This window comes from Palaemon carinicauda, unplaced genomic scaffold, assembly GCF_036898095.1.
Source record: "Palaemon carinicauda isolate YSFRI2023 unplaced genomic scaffold, ASM3689809v2 scaffold64, whole genome shotgun sequence".
NCBI lineage: Eukaryota > Metazoa > Arthropoda > Malacostraca > Decapoda > Palaemonidae > Palaemon > Palaemon carinicauda.
In genome coordinates this window covers 229,816-250,473 of record NW_027171916.1, presented here as the reverse complement: position 1 = coordinate 250,473, position 20,658 = coordinate 229,816, and the positions used below count along the sequence as shown (strand labels likewise).

The window sequence follows — 20,658 nt, the reverse complement described above, 5'->3', positions numbered from 1 at the left end:
AGAATTGCATGAAAAAGCAACTACACCTTATTTGGGGTTAATAGCTGAACCAGGCAATATTGACAGTAGAGAATAGAATTGCATGAAAAAGCAACTACACCTTATTTGGGGTTAATAGCTGAACCAGGCAATATTGACAGTAGAGAATAGAATTGCATGAGAAAGCAACTACACCTTATTTGGGGTTAATAGCTGAACCAGGCAACATTGACAGTAGAGAATAGAATTGCATGAGAAAGCAACTACACCTTATTCAGGGTTAATAGCTGAACCAGGCAATATTGACAGTAGAGAATAGAATTGCATGAAAAAGTAACACCTTATTTGTGGTTAATAGCTGAACCAGGCAACATTGACAGTAGAGAATAGAATTGCATGAAAAAGGCAACTACACCTTATTTGGGGTTAATAGCTGAACCAGGCAATATTTACAGTAGAGAATAGAATTGTATGAAAAAGGTGATGCATTTAGAAAAATCATTACATCAAATGATAAATGGTTAGTTAAAGAGATAGTGGAAGACCAAATAAGGTAACTGTAAGGGGGAAAGTTATTTAAAAATATGTAAAAAGTATAATAATGAAATTGAAGTATGAAATTATAGAAAGTAAAAGCTGAAAGTAAAGTGACATCTGGAATTGATATAGATACAGAAGAAATGGAAGCAGAAATAACAAAACAGAAGAAAAGAAGGCAGAAATGATTTGTAAAAGGTATTAGCAAAATATGGATGGAGTGAAGAAAGCTCTGGGTGATAGGAGGATAGATGTGAGAGAGGCAAGAGAGCGTGCTAGAAATAGGAATGAATGGCGAGCTATTGTGACGCAGTTCCGGTAGGCCCTGCTGCTGCCTCCGATGCCTTAGATGACCGCGGAGGTAGCAGCAGTAGGGGATTCAGCATTATGAAGCTTCATCTGTGGTGGATAATGTGGGAGGGTGGGCTGTGGCACCCTAGCAGTACCAGCTGAACTTGGTTGAGTCCCTTGTTAGGCTGGAGGAACGTAGAGAGTAGAGGTCCCCTTTTTTGTTTTGTTTCTTTTGTTGACGTCAGCTAACCCCCAAAATTGGGGGAAGTGCCTTGGTATATGTATGTATGTATGTATTAGCAAAATGGATTGCATAGGTGAAAATAGCACTGAGAAAACTGTCAAAACAATGAAGCAATGTTGAATACGATAGATTTAAAAGAAAATTGTAAAAACTGGAATGCAAACAACAGGCTTTGTGAGTTTTGTAGAGAGGCAGATGGTATAACTGCATTTCTTTGGCTGTAGAGAGTTAACCCTGTTACCCCCAGGCTATTTGGAAATTTCCAACCCTTAACCCCCAAGGGGTATTTTTTCCCCAGCACATTTTACAGTATATTTTTTTTTAAAATTGCTCTAACAGCCTTAATTTTTGTCATAGAGAGGTCACGTTGGTCTCATTCTCTTGGAAAATGCCTGAATTTTCTCAAAAAATTATCAAAAATATGAAGAAAAAAAAATGTATAGCATTTTTTTGCAAGGACGTACCGGTACGTCCATGGGGGTAAAGGGATGGCTTTTGTGAAACGTACCTGTACGTCCTTTGGGGGTAAAAGGGTTAAGAAAATTTAGAAAAAGCAGCACAGAAGGAAGGAAATTAGATTTGCCAACTAAACAAGGTGCCTTATAAATTAGAGAAGCTTTGGAAGTAAAAAAATGGAAGTATTTATGAACTTTCCAGAGATTATAGCGCTCTGCACCGTGTGGCAGCAATAATATACTGTGGACTGTACAATAAGTTGTTGTACATACATACATACATATACCAAGGCACTTCCCCCAATTCTGGGGGGTACCCGACATCAACGAAGAAACAAAAACAAAAAGGGGACCTCTACTCTCTACGTTCCTCCCAGCCGAACAAGGGACTCAGCCGAGGTCAGCTGGTACTGCTAGGGTGTCACAGCCCACCCTCCCACATTATCCACCACAGATGAAGCTTCATAATGCTGATTCCCCTACTGCTGCTACCTCCGTGGTCATCTAAGGCATCGGAGGCAGCAGCAGGGCCTACCGGAACTGCGTAGTAGTAGTAAATAAGTTATATGTAAAGTGAACAAATGATTTGAGTAATCTTTTAAAAAAATAAGTTTTCGAGTGTATTTGTTTGCCATCTTTCATTTCATACTGATAATCTGTTAATTATTATAACTATCAAATTCTCTCTCTCTCTCTCTCTCTCTCTCTCTCTCTCTCTCTCTCTCTCTCTCTCTCTCTCTCTCTCTCTCTCTCTCTCTCTCATTTTTTTGTATTTATGGAATGAATGTAATGATAGCTAAAATTACAAGAATATTAATTTATTTCCTTTTTCAGACGTTGATCATACTCTATCAAGATGACGAGATTCTTCCTGGACCGTGGCTCAAGAGCCCATCTTCAAGTCACATGAATCTATGAAGATAGTATGCTGCAGTAAATAAAGGTAAGTGGTTGCCTAGATAAAAGAAAAAAAAAAATAGTTGAAATTCGAACACTCGTGCTTTTTAGGCTATTGAAGTATCATATAATTCTTAATGTGTTTATACTAAATTTCATGATGTTTGTAGAAATTTTATCCTGATAGTTCCAATGTAGGTTACATTAGGTTGATTAACCCTTTTACCCCCAGGCTCTTTGGAAATTTCCAACCCTTAACCCCCAGGGGGTTATTTTTGTCCCAGCACATTTTGCATTATATTTTTTTAAAATTACTCTAACAGCCTTAATTTTTGTCATAGAGAGGTCAGGTTGGTCTCATTCTCTTGGAAAATGCCTGAATTTTCTCAAAAAATTATCAAAAATATGAAAAAAAAAAAAAAAAAATTTATAGCTTTTTTTTTGCGAGGACGTACCGGTACATCCATGGGGGTAAAGGGATGGCTTTTGTGAAACGTACCAGTACGTTCTTTGGAGGTAAAAGGGTTAACTTCATCCAGGCATACAGTATATCAGTTCTCGCTACACTTTCAGTAAGTACATCAACATTCACATAGCCACATAATAATTACTCTACAGTATACCCAGAATTTTGTCCTTTCACACACTATAACTAACCTTTCAATAAGTATATCCCACAACATCTACCGGGCACCTACTTAGTTGATTAACCTCATCTAGACTTTTATAACTTTTCTCACTTTCTCATTACGTTAGCAATAAGTCCACCCCTAAACATCCACATGGTCACTCCGTACTTTGATTAATTTCATCCCAGCTTTTGTCACTTTTCTCACTACCCTTTCAATGAGTACTTTCCACAACATGCTTACGGCCCCTTACTACTTTACTAAATTGGTCTTTGAGCCACTTGTTGACTCATGACCGCTCTCGAAAGACGTCTCCTACCTCCTTTATCTTATGCTAAATCCATCCATGTATCCCTAGCAGTACCAGCTGTACTCGTTTGAGTCCCTTGTTAAGCTGGGAGGAACGTAGAGAGTAGAGGTCCCCTTTTTGTTTTTGTTTCTTTGTTGATGTCGGCTACCCCCCAAAATGGTATATTTATGTATGTATGTATCTTTAGATTCTCTTTCAGTTCTTTCTACGTCTTCCCAAAGGCCTCCGTCCCATGACATCAACTGTTAGTATTTTTTTGGGTTTACATGCGTCCTCCCTTCTTGCAATATGATCAGCTAATCGAATCTTCCTTGACTGTACAACCTGGTTGATATGTGGTTGCTGGGTTCCATGTCTTGTTTCCAAATTGTGGCGAATTCTCTATTCCAGAGTTTCTTGGTTAAGAATGGGTCCCGTGATTTTCCTCAAAATTTTATTTTCAAAGACCTCTTACTTACATTGATTAACTTCACCTAGCCTTTTTTCACTTTTCTTATTATTATTTTAATGAGTACTTATCACAACAGTACATTTACAATAAATAATTCCCTACAACTTGCACATGACCTCACATGATAATTAACTCCATCTATACTCTATTTTTTATAGCGGTGGATATTTGCACTTGACTCACAGGGGTGCCCTTTTAGCTCGGAAAGGTTCCTGATACCTGATTGGTCGGAAGTATTTTTTTCCGAACACCTTCATTGTTCTCGAATGATTACCAAGTAATATGAATAGAAACTTATTTATTAACCTATATTTCTCCATCACATATATGTTTTGTCAATAAACAATGTGAAAGAATAAATATATTATAAAGAATCGTCTTGGTAAGTCTAAATTTAATAACACAATCTGCCGAAGTCAACGACAGCAGCTAGTTTTCGGATGCACGCTTTGTAATTTTGTAATTTTTCTCATATTTTAACACAAATTGGGATAGATTACACTCAGCATAAGTTAAACATGTTATTATAAACTTTCTTTGAATACCAGAACTTACCAAACACATGGAATTAATAAAACCCAATATTTGTGAAAACTTATGGGGAGGTAAAAGAACAGCCTCTAGCGGCCTGGCGGAAAAAACGATCCCTTCTGAGTTGTAGACGCAGTTTGTTTTTTTCTTTCGTAATATAGTTCGGCCTATTCCTTTCAGTTTAGATAGTCTTATATTGTTTCTCTTCGTATTACTTTGCTTAGTAATTTCCCACATTCCTGTTCCTCACCGAATATCTATCTATTTTCCCCGATATCCCTTCTTTCATATATGGGATATCCGCACTACGATTCCTTATTTCTTATCCTCTGTCGAAAGTGATGTCTTGAAGGGAAGCGCGTGCTAGTCTCATTAAAATAGTGTAGAGGCGGGAATAAAAAAAAATACTATGCTTAATATCAGGTTTACAGAATAGGTTATACTTGCTACACAGCATAAAATTTATGTTGTTATTATTATTTACATACTTACTGACGTAAGGTGCAAAACATAAGGAATCGTAGTGCGGATATCACATAGGCCTATATGAAAGAAGGGATATCGGGGAAAATAGATAGATATTCGGTGAGGAACAGGAATGTGGGAAAATACTAAGCAAAATAATACGAAAAGAAACAATGTAAGACTATTTAAACTGAAAGGAATAGGCCGAACTATATTACGAAAGAAAAAAACAAACTGCGTCTACAACTCAGATGAGATCGTTTTTCCGCCAGGCCGCTAGAGGCTGTTCTTTCACCTCCCCATAAGTTTTCACAAATATCGGGTTTTAATAATTCCATGTTTTTGGTAAGTTCTGGTATTCAAAGAAAGTTTATAATAACATGTTTAACTTATGCTGAGTGTAATCTATCCCAATTTGCGTTAAAATATGTGAAAAATTACAAAATTACAAAGCGTGCATCCGAAAACCAGCTGCTGTCGTTGACTTCGGCGGATTGTGTTATTAAATTTAGACTTTCCAAGACGATTCTTTATAATATATTTATTCTTTCACATTGTTTATTGACAAAACATATATATGATGGAGAAATATAGGTTGATAAATAAGTTTCGATTCACATTACTTGGCAATCATTCGAGAACAATGAAGGTGTTCGGACAAAAATACTTCCGACCAATCAGGTATCAGGAACCTTAACGAGCTAAAAGGGCACCCCTGTGAGTCAAGTGCAAATATGCACCGCTATAAAAAATAGACTATAGGCGTTATCACTTTCTCACATTGCTTTCAATAAGTATTTCCCAAAATATCAACATGGTCACTTTGTACAGTGATTAACTTCATCAATAAGTACTTCTCACAACATGCACATGGCCACATACATACTCGTACTTAACGCAGATTAACTTCATCCATGATTTTGTCACTTTTGTCACTTTGGTGCAGACCTCTTTAATAGATACCTCCACAGCATGCACAATATATGGACCCTTACTTTGTTGATTAACTTTAACCAAGCCTCTGTCACTTTTTTCACTTGTTGCAGACACCTCAGTAATTACTTCCACAACATACACATGGCTCCTTACTTAACGTTGCTTAACTTCAAACCAAGCCTTTGTCATTTTTCAACCTTTTTATAGCCCTCTCAATAAGTAATTCTCAAACATGCACATGGCCCCTTACTTACGTTAATGACCTTTAATCAAGCCTTGGTAATTTTTTAACCTTTTCACAGCCCTCTCAATAAGTACTTCCCAATCATGCATATGTCTCTGTACTTACGTTGCTCAACTTCAAACCAAGCCTTTGTCATTTTTAACCTTTTTACAGCCCTCTCAAATAAGTACTTCTCAAGAATGCACATGGTCCCTTACTTACGTTGCTTAACTTCAAACCAAACCTTTGTCATTTTCTAACCTTTTTACAGCCCTCTCAAATAAGTACTTCTCAAGAACGCACATGGTCCCTTACTTACGTTGCTTAACTTCAAACCAAGCCTCTGTCATTTTTCAACATTTTTACAGCCCTCTCAAATAAGTACTTCTCAAGAATGCACATGGTCCCTTACTTACGTTGCTTAACTTCTAACTAAGCCTCTGTCATCTTTTAACCTTTTTACAGCCCTCTCAAATAAGTACTTCTCAAGAATGCACATGGTCCCTTACTTACGTTGCTTAACTTCTAACTAAGCCTCTGTCATTTTTCAACCTTTTTACAGCCCTCTCAAATAAGTACTTCTCAAGAATGCACATGGTCCCTTACTTACGTTGCTTAACTTCAAACCAAGCCTCTGTCATTTTTCAACCTTTTTACAGCCCTCTCAAATAAGTACTTCTCAAGAATGCACATGGTCCCTTACTTACATTGCTTAACTTCAAACCAAGCCTTTGTCATTTTTCAACCTTTTTACAGCCCTCTCAAATAAGTACTTCTCAAGAATGCACATGGTCCCTTACTTACGTTGCTTAACTTCAAACCAAGCCTCTGTCATTTTTCAACCTTTTTACAGCCCTCTCAAATAAGTACTTCTCAAGAATGCACATGGTCCCTTACTTACATTGCTTAACTTCAAACCAAGCCTTTGTCATTTTCTAACCTTTTTACAGCCCTCTCAAATAAGTACTTCTCAAGAATGCACATGGTCCCTTACTTACGTTGCTTAACTTCAAACCAAGCCTCTGTCATTTTTCAACATTTTTACAGCCCTCTCAAATAAGTACTTCTCAAGAATGCACATGGTCCCTTACTTACGTTGCTTAACTTCTAACTAAGCCTCTGTCATCTTTTAACCTTTTTACAGCCCTCTCAAATAAGTACTTCTCAAGAATGCACATGGTCCCTTACTTACGTTGCTTAACTTCTAACTAAGCCTCTGTCATTTTTCAACCTTTTTACAGCCCTCTCAAATAAGTACTTCTCAAGAATGCACATGGTCCCTTACTTACGTTACTTAACTTCAAACCAAGCCTCTGTCATTTTTCAACCTTTTTACAGCCCTCTCAAATAAGTACTTCTCAAGAATGCACATGGTCCCTTACTTACATTGCTTAACTTCAAACCAAGCCTTTGTCATTTTTCAACCTTTTTACAGCCTTCTCAAATAAGTACTTCTCAAGAATGCACATGGTCCCTTACTTACATTGCTTATCTTCAAACCAAACCTTTGTCATTTTTTAACCTTTTTCCAGCCCTCTCAAATAAGTACTTCTCAAGAATGCACATGGTCCCTTACTTACATTGCTTAACTTCAAACCAAGCCTTTGTTATTTTTCAGCCTTTTTACAGCCCTCTCAAATAAGTACTTCTCAAGAATGCACATGGTCCCTTACTTACATTGCTTAACTTCAAACCAAGCCTTTGTTATTTTTCAGCCTTTTTACAGCCCTCTCAAATAAGTACTTCTCAAGAATGCACATGGTCCCTTACTTACATTGCTTATTTTCAAACCAAACCTTTGTCATTTTCTAACCTTTTTACAGCCCTCTCAAATAAGTACTTCTCAAGAATGCACATGGTCCCTTACTTACATTGCTTATTTTCAAACCAAACCTTTGTCATTTTCTAACCTTTTTACAGCCCTCTCAAATAAGTACTTCTCAAGAATGCACATGGTCCCTTACTTACATTGCTTATTTTCAAACCAAACCTTTGTCATTTTCTAACCTTTTTACAGCCCTCTCAAATAAGTACTTCTCAAGAATGCACATGGTCCCTTACTTACATTGCTTAACTTCAAACCAAGTCTTTGTCATTTTTCAGCCTTTTTACAGCCCTCTCAAATAAGTACTTCTCAAGAATGCACATGGTCCCTTATTTACGTTGCTTAACTTCAAACCAAGTCTTTGTCATTTTTCAGCCTTTTTACAGCCCTCTCAAATAAGTACTTCTCAAGAATGCACATGGTCCCTTACTTACATTGCTTAACTTCAAACCAAGTCTTTGTCATTTTTCTGCCTTTTTACAGCCCTCTCAAATAAGTACTTCTCAAGAATGCACATGGTCCCTTACTTACGTTGCTCATCTTCAAACCAAGCCTTTGTCATTTTTCAGCCTTTTTACAGCCCTCTCAAATAAGTACTTCTCAAGAATGCACATGGTCCCTTACTTACGTTGCTCATCTTCAAACCAAGCCTTTGTCATTTTTCAGCCTTTTTACAGCCCTCTCAAATAAGTACTTCTCAAGAATGCACATGGTCCCTTACTTACGTTGCTCATCTTCAAACCAAGTCTTTGTCATTTTTCAACATTTTTACAGCCCCCTCAAATAAGTACTTCTCAAGAATGCACATGGTCCCTTACTTACGTTGCTTAACTTCAAACCAAGCCTCTGTCATTTTTCAACCTTTTTACAGCCCTCTCAAATAAGTACTTCTCAAGAATGCACATGGTCCCTTACTTACATTGCTTATTTTCAAACCAAACCTTTGTCATTTTCTAACCTTTTTACAGCCCTCTCAAATAAGTACTTCTCAAGAATGCACATGGTCCCTTACTTACATTGCTTAACTTCAAACCAAGCCTTTGTCATTTTTCAGCCTTTTTACAGCCCTCTCAAATAAGTACTTCTCAAGAATGCACATGGTCCCTTACTTACGTTGCTCATCTTCAAACCAAGTCTTTGTCATTTTTCAACATTTTTACAGCCCCCTCAAATAAGTACTTCTCAAGAATGCACATGGTCCCTTACTTACGTTGCTTAACTTCAAACCAAGCCTCTGTCATTTTTTTAACCTTTTTACAGCCCTCTCAAATAAGTACTTCCCAAGAATGTGGCCCCTTACTTACGTTGTTTAACTTCAAACTAAGCCTTTGTCATTTTCCAACCTTTTTATAGCCCTCTCAAATAAGTACTTCTCAAGAATGCACACGGCCCCTTACTTACGTTAATGAACTTCAAACCAAGCCTTTGTCATTTTTCAACCTTTTTACAAAACCTCTCAAATTAGTACAGTACTTCCCAAGAATGCAAATGACCCCTTACTTACGTTGCTTAACTTCAAACCAAACCTTTGTCGTTTTTTAACCTTTTTACAAAACCTCTCAAATTAGTACTTCCCAAGAATGCAAATGACCCTTTACTTACGTTGCTTAACTTCAAACCAAACCTTTGTCGTTTTTTAACCTTTTTACAGCCCTCTCAAATAAGCACTTCTCAAGAATACACATGGTCCCTTACTTACGTTGCTTAACTTCAAACCAAGCCTCTGTCATTTTTCAACATTTTTACAGCCCATTTTTTACAGGTATTCCATTTTTTTTTCTTTCTGGGTCTCAGGGATCAAGACACAGTCAATCAATCAACTATTTCACTCTGTTCATTTATACTTTACAGACAAGGACTTGCAGCTATTCTTCAAGCCTTCCCATTTTGACAAACCTTGTCTTAAAACAGTTCAATTGTATTCTCCAGAATGCATATTCAATGTTTGAAACTCCCCATATCTCAATATTCATTGTGTACAATTTTGTACATAGTAATTGTACAATTTTCAGTAAATATTGGCACATAAGTCACCTTATCTAATCATTCTTGTTCAAAGTACACTAATCTACAATTAACTACATATATTTTATTAAGTGTTTTGAATCTGCAATCTCTCTCTCTCTCTCTCTCTCTCTCTCTCTCTCTCTCTCTCTCTCTCTCTCTCTCTCTCATATATGCCATTTTCAAGGCTAAGTTTGTCAAGGGCATATTCAGGACACATATACGAAGAGGCTAAGGTTGTCAGATTTTAGGCCACACATGCAAAAAGGTCCACTAGTACTTGTAATGTTTGATAGCTTGAGAGGGTAATCCCATGATCAGTTATGGAATTTCTTTCTATACCATCACTGATATTTGCTGTTATACCACTAGCAGTTCCGGTAGGCCCTGCTGCTGCCTCCGATGCCTTAGATGACCGCGGAGGTAGCAGCAGTAGGGGATTCAGCATTATGAAGCTTCATCTGTGGTGGATAATGTGGGAGGGTGGGCTGTGACACCCTAGCAGTACCAGTTGAACTCGGTTGAGTCCCTTGTTAGGCTGGGAGGAACGTAGAGAGTAGAGGTCCCCTTTTTGTTTTTGTTTCTTTGTTGATGTCGGCTACCCCCCAAAATTGGGGGAAGTGCCTTGGTATATGTATGTATGTATGTACCACTAGCTATCGGTATTACCTGATAATAGTTCCATACTTTAATAACTTTACTTATACTTTTTATTTCTATTCCTTTGTTCATTGCTTCATTACCTTTTCTATTATCATTTCAAGCTCTTAATTACATTTACTATTCCATTTGTACCAACCTTATCTAGTCTTCTTTCCCTTATATTAGTTCCTGGTGTTCATTCGAATATAATTCAATGTTTTTTTTTTTAGTTTTTTTCATTGACTACGTTTACATAGAATTGCTGTAAATCTATTTTTATTGCAAATCCTCATTAGTCTTCCTTTTTTTTTATTCTTAGTAGAAGATATCTTGTTTTCTAATACATACATATACCAAGGCACTTCCCCCAATTTTGGGGGGGTAGCCGACATCAACAAAGAAATAAAAAAAAAAAGGGGACCTCTACTCTCTACGTTCCTCCCAGCCTAACAAGGGACTCAACTGAGTTCAGCTGGTACTGCTAGGGTGTCACAGCCCACCATCCCACATTATCCACCACAGATGAAGCTTCATAATGCTGAATCCCCTACTGCTGCTACCTCCGTGGTCATCTAAGGCATCGGAGGCAGCAGCAGGGCCTACCGGAACTGCATCACAATCGCTTGCTATTCATTCCCATTTCTAGCACGCTCTTTTGTCTTGCCATATTTTTTCTGAAAGTCCCCCCAAAAAAAGCTGCTCTATTGATTCTTATGTTTTTCTTTGCCCTTACCTTTGTTTTCTTGCTTTGCCATCTTCTTTCTACCCTTTTATTCCACTGTATAACAGTGTCTGTTTCTTGAGTCAACTTTCTTCATGTGTTTCTATTCCTTTTAACCCTTTTACCCCCAAAGGAAGCACTGGTACGTTTCACAAAACTCATCCCTTTACCCCCATGGACGTACCGGTACGTCCTTGCAAAAAAATGCTATAAAAAATTTTTTCCCCATATTTTTGATAATTTTTTGAAAAAATTCAGGCATTTTCCAAGAGAATGAGACCAACCTGACCTCTCTATGACAAAAACTAGGCTGTTAGAGCAATTTGAAAAAAATATACTGCAAAATGTGCTGGGGAAAAAATAACCCCTTGGGGGTTAAGGGTTGGAAATTTCCAAAGAGCCTGGGGGTAAAAGGGTTAACTTTTCTCCTAGTCCCATCCCACTCGTATCTCTCTTCACCAGATCCATCTATCTGATGTGCTGATGCCCTACACTCATCATCCCATCATTAGCATTTTCTTGTTTCTGTTGACTGGTTCTACCACCTACCTTCTTATTACATGATCATAATATCTCAGACGAGCTTCCCTAGCCATATCTTTTACATTACATGTAGCACACATTGTCAAATATCTTCTCTCCCCCCTTTTCTAGTAGTGATATTTAAGCAATAAAAATCACAATCCTCATCATAATTCTTTCTAACAGTCCTTCCTCATTCCTTTTAACCCTTTTACCCCCAAAGGACGTACTGGTACGTTTCACAAAACTCATCCCTTTACCCCCATGGACGTACTGGTACGTCCTTGCAAAAAAATACTATAAACATTTTTTTTTATATTTTTGATAATTTTTTTTTAGAAAATTCAGGCATTTTCCAAGAGAATGAGACCAACCTGACCTCTTTATGACATTTTCCAACCTTTTTACAGCCCTCAAATAAGTACTTCTCAAGAATGCACATGGTCCCTTACTTACGTTGCTTAACTTCAAACCAAGCCTCTATGTCATTTTTCAACATTTTTACAGCCCATTTTTTACAGGTATTCCATTTTTTTTTTTCTGGGTCTCAGGCATCGAAAGACAATCAATCAATCAACTATTTCACACTGTTCATTTATACTTCACAGACAAGGACTTGCAGCTATTCTTCAAGCTTTCCCATTTTGACAAACCTTGTCTTATAACAGTTCAATTGTATTCTCCAGAATGCATATTCAATGTTTGAAACTCCCCATATCTCAATATTCATTGTGTACAATTTTGTACATAGTAATTGTAAAATTTTCAGTAAATATTGGCACATAAGTCACTTTATCGAATCATTCTTGTTCAAAATACACTAATCTACAATGAACTACATATATTTTATTAAGTGTTTTGAATCTCTCTCTCTCTCTCTCTCTCTCTCTCTCTCTCTCTCTCTCTCTCTCTCTCTCTCTCACTTACTAATCCATTTGTACCAACCTTATCTAGCCATCTTTCCCTTATATTAGTTCCTGGTGTTCATTCGAATATAATTCAATGTTTTTTTTTAGTTTTTTCATTGACTACGTTTACATAGAATTGCTGTAAATCTATTTTTATTGCAAATCCTCATTAGTCTTTTTTTTTATTCTTAGTAGAAGGTATTTTGTTTTCTTATACATACATATACCAAGGCACTTCCCCCAATTTTGAGGGGTAGCCGACATCATCAAAGAAATAAAAACAAAAAGGGGACCTCTACTCTCTACGTTCCTCCCAGCCTAACAAGGGACTCAACCGAGTTCAGCTGGTACTGCTAGGGTACCACAGCCCAACCTCCCACAATTCCACCACAGATGAAGCTTCATAATGCTGAATCCCCTACTGCTGCTACCTCCGGGTCATCTAAGGCATCGTAGGCAGCAGCAGGGCCTACCGGAACTGCGTCACAATCGCTCGCCATTCATTCCTATTTCTAGCACGCTCTCTTGCCTCACTCACATCTATCCTCCTATCACCCAGAGCTTCCTTCACTCCATCCATCCACCCAAACCTTGGCCTTCCTCGTACTTCTCCCATCAACTCTTGCATTCATCTCCTTCTTTAGCAGACAGCCATTTTCCATTCTCTCAACATGGCCAAACCACCTCAACACATTCATATCCACTCTAGCTGCTAACTCATTTCATAATATCTCAGACTAGCTTCCCCAGCCATATCTTTTACATTACATGTAGCACACATTGTCAAATATCTTCTCTCCCCGCTTTCTAGTAGTGATATTTCAGCAATAAAAGTCAAAATCCTCATCATAATTCTTTCTAACAGTCCTTCCTCTTTCCTTTTAAGTGGTGAAGTTTCTGCAAGATAGATGTCTAATAGTTCTTTGTTTTTATAAAACAACTCCAGTTACTTCCCTCCAATTTTGCCATATTTATTTCACTCATCTCACTGAATTTTATTGATCTCAAGTAGCCAAACTCATTGTTCTGTACCCCCTTCCACATGAATGTTTATCTCTCCGTGTACTTTACTATTAACCCTTTTACCCCCGGGCTATTTGGAAATTTCCAACCCTTAACCCCCAAGGGGTTATTTTTATCCCATCACATTTTGCTGTATACTTTTTTTAAATTGCTCTAACAGGCTTAATTTTTGTCATAGAGAGGTCAGGTTGGTCTCATTCTCTTGGAAAATGCCTGAATTTTCTCAAAAAATTATCAAAAATATGAAAAAAAAAAAAATTATAGAATTTTTTTGCAAGGACGTACGGGTACGTCCATGGGGGTAAAGGGATGGCTTTTGTGAAACCAACCAGTACGTCCTTTGGGGGTAAAAGGGTTAATCTTTAGCTTTGTCTTTTTAATGTTCCCCTTCAATATTTTCTTTTCTATGACCCTTTTCCATGCCAAAAACTGTTCTTGCAGTTCTTCTGTGTCCTCAGTTATGACTAAATCCTTAGTAAACACCAGTTTTCATAATTCTTCTTTGTTCCTTAACCCTTTAACCCCCAGGCTATTTGGAAATTTCCAACCCTTAACCCCCATGGGGTTATTTTTTTCCCTGCACATTTTGCAGTATATTTTTTTCAAATTGCTCTAACAGCCTTAATTTTTGTCAGAGAGAGGTCAGGTTGGTCTCATTCTCTTGGAAAATGCCTGAATTTTTCCAAAAAATTATCAAAAATATGAAAAGAAAAAAAAAATTATAGCATTTTTTTGTAAGGACGTACCGGTACGTCCATGGGGATGAATGGATGGCTTTTGTGAAACGTACCAGTACGTCCTTTGGGGGTAAAAGTCTTTCGCTTTGTCTTTTTAATGTTCCCCTTCAATATTTTCTTTTCTATGACCCTTTTCCATGCCAAAAACTGTTCTTGCAGTTCTTCTGTGTCTGCAATTATGACTAAATCCTTAGTAAACACCAGTTCTCATAATTCTTCTTAGTTCCTTAATACTAATGACAAAGTGTCTACAAGGAATAGGCAAGGACTCAGAACTGATCAATGAGGAAGTTCAATATCCCCAAGGAATGCTTTATTTTCCCTCATATTTTGTCTGTACAGTGATTCATGCTCCCTCTTACTCCATTCTCACTTCACTAGCCTTATCAACTTCTCTTTTTTTTTTTTTAAATGCCAATAAACTAGCCTTTTTGGTGCCCTGTTGTACACCTTTTCAAGATCCATAAGATACGGCACATATAAACTTTCCCTTTTCCTTCTAGATACTGATACTTATCTTGGACTTACACTTCACTTCACTTCACTTCCACTCCCAGGTAGGCTTTCAGCCTGTCAGTGGAATCAGTTGTCTTCTCCACTCAATTCTGTTTTCAAAAATTCCCTCTTCTCAGCTGTTCAATTGTTGGCAAGTTGTTCTTTGTCAAAATCTCTTCAATTCCATCCCTCCAGCGTTTACGTGGTCTACCTCTTGATCTCCTCCCACCAGGCGTCCAGTCCCATCTCTTCCTTGCAATTCTATTTCCATCCATTCTCATTAAATGTCCCAGCCATCTCAGCTGTCCCTTCTCAATCTTGTTCAACATAGGAGATACCCCAACCATCTTGGACTTAACTTACTATAAATATAGTATCCACTGTGCTCTTTCCTTTCTTAAAACCAAAACTGCTGCTCATGCATATCAACTTTCCTGCTAATATCATTTCTAGTATGTTGAATAAAGGGCAAAAATTTGTATACCTCTGAAGGTCATTTAGTTCAACTTGTCTCCTTTTTGTTCTTTATAACTTTGGGTGGATGGATGGAGTGAAGGAAGCTCTGGGTGATGGGAGGATAGATGTGAGCGAGGCAAGAGAGCGTGCTAGGAATAGGAATGAATGGAGAGTGATTGTGACGCAGTTCCGGTAGGCCCTGCTGCTGCCTCCGATGCCTTAGATGACCGCAGAGGTAGCAGCAGTAGGGGATTCAGCATTATGAAGCTTCATCTGTGGTGGATAATGTGGGAGGGTGGGCTGTGATACCCTAGCAGTACCAGCTGAACTCGGTTGAGTCCCTTGTTAGGCTGGGAGGAACGTAGAGAGTAGAGGTCCCCTTTTTGTTTTTGTTTCTTTGTTGATGTTGGCTAACCCCCAAAATTGGGGTAAGTGCCTTGGTATATATATGTATAACTTAGACATCTATCTATCTTTCCAGTCCCTTGGCATTTCCCCTACATATCAGATTTTTTCTAATAGTGTGTGCACCCACACTTTGCCTAGATTCCGCTATGCTTTAATCACTTCTATTGTTACTTCTGATTTCTCTTCAGCTTTATTTACTTGATCTTTATAGCAGTCTCGACTTGATTTTCTTTCTCTGATGTTTGCATACTCATTCACAGTGTTTAATAGCTGTAAAAGAATAGTCATCCATGTTCTCTTAACTTCCTCTTCCTCAATTAATAATTTCCATTTTCAGCTTTTAATAGTTCCTACAACTCTTACACCTTGCCTATCTTTTTTTACTTAGGCAATTCTGTAGTCTTTTCTCCCTCCGTTTTTGCATGATCTCATTCCATTTTACCCTGATTTTTCCCTTTGCAATCACATTTTTTTCTTGGCCCCTTATCCGTTTTTATTCCTCACAGGTTTGGTAGTTGTCATCATCTTACCACCTTCTTCTGGCTATACAGCTTTATGAAGCATTTGATTCCAGATCCCACCACCATTTGTTTCATTTCCTGTTAGTGTTTACTACTTTGCCTTCCACACACACCTGTTGCTGCTGTCACCCAATCTCTTTCATAACACATCTCTGATGCTACTGTCACCATAATGTTCTTTCATGACACAACTTTGGTACTTCTGGCATCATAATCTCGTTTATAACTCACCTCTGCTACCAACCAATCTCTGTCATTCTTTCAATAAACTGTTTTTTCCCCCAAAGACAACAGAAACGTTTTCCCACTGTTTTTTCCCCAAAGACAACAGAAACGTTTCCCCCTTCCAAGAACTGATACACAAAAAATAGGTCATTCACTTCCCTCTGACACATTTGCTACAGTTCTTATTAAAAAGAATTCCTATTAAGATTAGTCGATGTCTCACAGGATGTAGGTACAGGAGAGGAGGTTTCTAGCCCCCTCATCCTGTCCCTTTTAGTCGCCTCTTACGACACGCAGGGATAATGTTGGCGCTATTCTTGTTTTTATGCCCCCGTGGCCACAGGAGGAACGTAGAGAGTAGAGGTCCCCTTTTTGTTTTTGTTTCTTTGTTGATGCCGGCTACCCCCCAAAATTGGGGGAAGGGCCTTGGTATATGTATGTATGTATTAAGATTAGTGACACTACGTACATGTATGCATTACATTTGGTATACAGTTCTGTACTGAACCGAGTCTCTCCACACCTTTAATGCAGGATATGTATACAGCTACATCCATGACCATACTCTTAGCCTCGTATTCAATATCCAATAGTATTGTTTTACACATTGTATCCTTTCATATTTGTTCCCCTTTTGTACATACATACATATACCAAGGCACTTCCCCCAATTTTGGGGGGTAGCCGACATCAACAAATGAAACAACACAAAAAAGGGGACCTCTACTCTCTACGTTCCTCCAGCCTAACAAGGGACTCAGCCGAGTTCAGCTGGTACTGCTAGGGTGCCACAGCCCACCCTCCCACATTATCCACCACAGATGAAGCTTCATGATGCTGAGTCCCCTACTGCTGCTACCTCCGCGGTCATCTAAGGCATCGGAGGCAGCAGCCGGGCCTACCGGAACTGCGTCACAATCGCTCGCCATTCATTCCTATTTCTAGCACGCTCTCTTGCCTCTCACATCTATCCTCCTATCACCCAGAGCTTTTGTAGTAGGCCTATTTGAAAAATCTTACTGTCCTTGTACAATTTACAATATTTCAACTCTACCTAGAATCTTACCTCCCTAGTACCTGGTTTCATTACTTACAATTTTGTTTGTGATATCATTAAAGTTTGCTCTCCATTTTTCACATACATATTCTAGGACTATCGTATGTTTTATTGTTATCTCCTTCCTTTTCCCAATTGAGAAAGGAACTGGAAATAGGGACTGGAATAGATTCTGGAAGGAAATTGGTGACTCCTTCCTTTTCCCAATTGAGAAAGGAACTGGAAATAGGGACTGGAATAGATTCTGGAAGGAAATTGGTGACTCCTTCCTTTTCCCAATTGAGAAAGGAACTGGAAATAGAGACTGGACCACATACATTAGTGCAGACAGTTTGGATCATCAATATTCTCTCCACATTTGATATATTACTTATTTCTGTTTCCCTTACTTAGTTTTATGGGCATTTGGGTGAAACCTTAATTTTCGGTCCCCTTTACATCTTGTCTTCTGCCAAAACTTAGTCTTTCTCTCTCATGCAATCCTGTTTTAACAATGATTGTACTTCTCACATTTGGCATAAGTCAAAAACCATTTTTTTCTTACTGACTGTGGTGTTTCTGTCACAGATTCAGATCCTAACATTTGGTTTTCCCTTAAGTAATTGAACACAAAATTGATATTTTCCATCTTCTAATAACTGTACATTTTAGTACAACAGTCATACCTCCTCCTATTCTCCCCATTTCATCCTGGCAGAAGCCTGGTATAAAAAAATTCGTACTCTGTCTAGGGACACCATCTTTTCGATTTTGTACACAGGACAGATTTGACTTGTCTACCACAGATATATCAATACAACAGCGAGATAGAGCCTTTCCTAACCACAGTTAACCCTTTTACCCCCAGGCTCTTTGGAAATTTCCAACCCTTAACCTCCAAGGGGTTATTTTTTTCCCAGCACATTTTGCAGTATATTTTTTTTAAATTGCTCTAACAGCCTTAATTTTTGTCATAGAGAGGTCAGGTTTGTCTCATTCTCTTGGAAAATGCCTGAATTTTTTCAAAAAATTATCAATATGAAAAGAAAAAAAAATTTATAGCATTTGTTTGCAAGGACGTACCGGTACGTCCATGGGGGTAAAGGGATGGGTTTTGTGAAACGTACCAGTACGTCCTTTGGGGGTAAAAGGGTTAAGACTTGCAATACAGTCTTCATGAGTTTTTAAACACACGTTTATTTCTGGTTTAATAAGTTATAATCTTTGAGCAACTGTAAAGATAACGCTTCCAGAACTCTTCAGTAGCTTAACTCCATTGCCATGTTAGTAAAGGACTCTAGTCTGACCTATTATAAACACCATGTACCTTGAACTCCTTAGATGAAATTGCAACTCTTACCCAGTAATGTTTGTTTAGGATATATGCTATGTATTTAAATTCTTCAAGTAAGTAAATTCCTGTTGCAAGATCATCAAATCTCTGGTATTGTTTGTCCTTAAAGACAATAAGCAGTATTTTCCCTTTTGTGAGAATATATCCAAAGTACACCATTATCTGTCTCTGCCACATTTCTTCCCTGATAGGTTTCCTGTAATGATCAATGATAATTTAAATATTACAATGCAGTATTATTATAATACTTGACTTCATAATGAACAATAGTTGGTTTGCACTTCATCTGTATATCAGCATTTTAGGCATAACTAGTCAATTTTATATTACATTAAATATATATTCAATGTCACTACATCGGCCTCATGTATTTTGTATTATGGAGACATTCAAAATGACAAATAGTTGTAACATCATATGGTGTTGGTCGGCCGCTTATAGGTATCCCAATGTGCCTTGTGGATAACTATTCATATTCACTTAACACCCACACACTGTGTGGGAAGTAGTCTGTTAATCCCATTTTCTGTATATACGTTTATTTTCAGTCGAGTTGTAGAAAGTGGAGTTGTGTGCAACAGCATGTGTCCCGAATCCGGACCGTTTTGGAAGAAGGTAGGAAGGAAAATAATGAAAGGAGGACCCTTGACGCTTGTCGTTCCCTGGTAGTAGGGAAAGGTTCAGAAACTGGAGTTGTGTGCAACAGTATGTGTCCCGATCTGTCGTTCCCTGGTAGTAGGGAAAGGTTCAGAAACTGGAGTTGTGTGCAACAGTATGTGTCCCGATCTGTCGTTCCCTGGTAGTAGGGAAAGGCAAGGAGGACCCTTGACGCCTGTCGTTCCCTGGTAGTAGGGAAAGGCAAGGAGGACCCTTGACGCCTGTCGTTCCCTGGTAGTAGGGAAAGGTTCAGAAACTGGAGTTGTGTGCAACAGCATGTGTCCCGATCTGTCGTTCCCTGGTAGTAGGGAAAGGCAAGGAGGACCCTTGACGCCTGTCGTTCCCTGGTAGTAGGGAAAGGTTCAGAAACTGGAGTTGTGTGCAACAGCATGTGTCCCGATCTGTCGTTCCCTGGTAGTAGGGAAAGGCAAGGAGGACCCTTGACGCCTGTCGTTCCCTGGTAGTAGGGAAAGGTTCAGAAACTATGTCCAATAATAGAAAAATATATGATATATGGCAACTCTTGGCAGCTAGACCTACACTTTTGACCAGCCATGTGTGCCTTTATATATATATATAGCCCATACTTGTTTCAATAATACATTTTTTCTGGAAGCCATACATAATTTGTTGTAACCATATTTTACTTTTTCTTTGTTGTAACTAAAGGAGTAAATAAAATTAAATATTTCACACTTTTACTTTTATTTTTTTCCATTTCTTACACTATTTGTATTGCTATTTTCTATTATTTTTACCCATTTCTTACACACTTGATTTGTATTGCTATTTTCGAGCACCTGCGACAAAAAAAAAAAAAAAAAAAAAAAAAAATTAAAATGTCAAAATTATTTTAAACATTTGTGTGTCCAGTAATGAAGTTACGTCCGCCCTGGATTACCAACGTCCTTATTTTTTTCTTGGTTTTGCCGATCCTCTTGACTCCGCAGACTTTTGTTTAAATACCCATTACCTGTAAATTAAGAAATACATATGAATATTTGATTCTTAGTAAATAGGGGCAAAATGGGTACAAGACTATTTGCATCTTCTAAGGCCAAATATGTCCTATTTTTTCATAGAAACAGATCAACTTATTTTGTCTTGAAAACAAGAGACAGATCAATACTAATTTTAAACTTTGTCTTGAAAACAAGAGACAGATCAATACTAATT

At 38.0% G+C, this 20,658-nt stretch overlaps 2 long non-coding RNA genes across 3 annotated transcripts in view; one reads left to right on the top strand and one right to left on the bottom strand.

Moving 5' to 3' along the window:
* Window positions 1-19,512, top strand: part of LOC137637303 (uncharacterized) — a 42,545-nt gene extending 23,033 nt beyond the window's left edge. For both annotated transcript variants that reach the window (XR_011043541.1, XR_011043539.1), the window contains 2 exons: window positions 2,341-2,449; window positions 19,374-19,512. This is a non-coding gene — a long non-coding RNA (uncharacterized lncRNA). The remainder of the gene's footprint in view (window positions 1-2,340; window positions 2,450-19,373) is intronic.
* Window positions 19,513-20,391: 879 nt separating this feature from the next.
* The window catches only part of LOC137637301 (uncharacterized), a 68,927-nt gene continuing 68,660 nt past the window's right edge, over window positions 20,392-20,658 (bottom strand). The window contains exon 5 of the long non-coding RNA XR_011043537.1: window positions 20,392-20,455. This is a non-coding gene — a long non-coding RNA (uncharacterized lncRNA). The remainder of the gene's footprint in view (window positions 20,456-20,658) is intronic.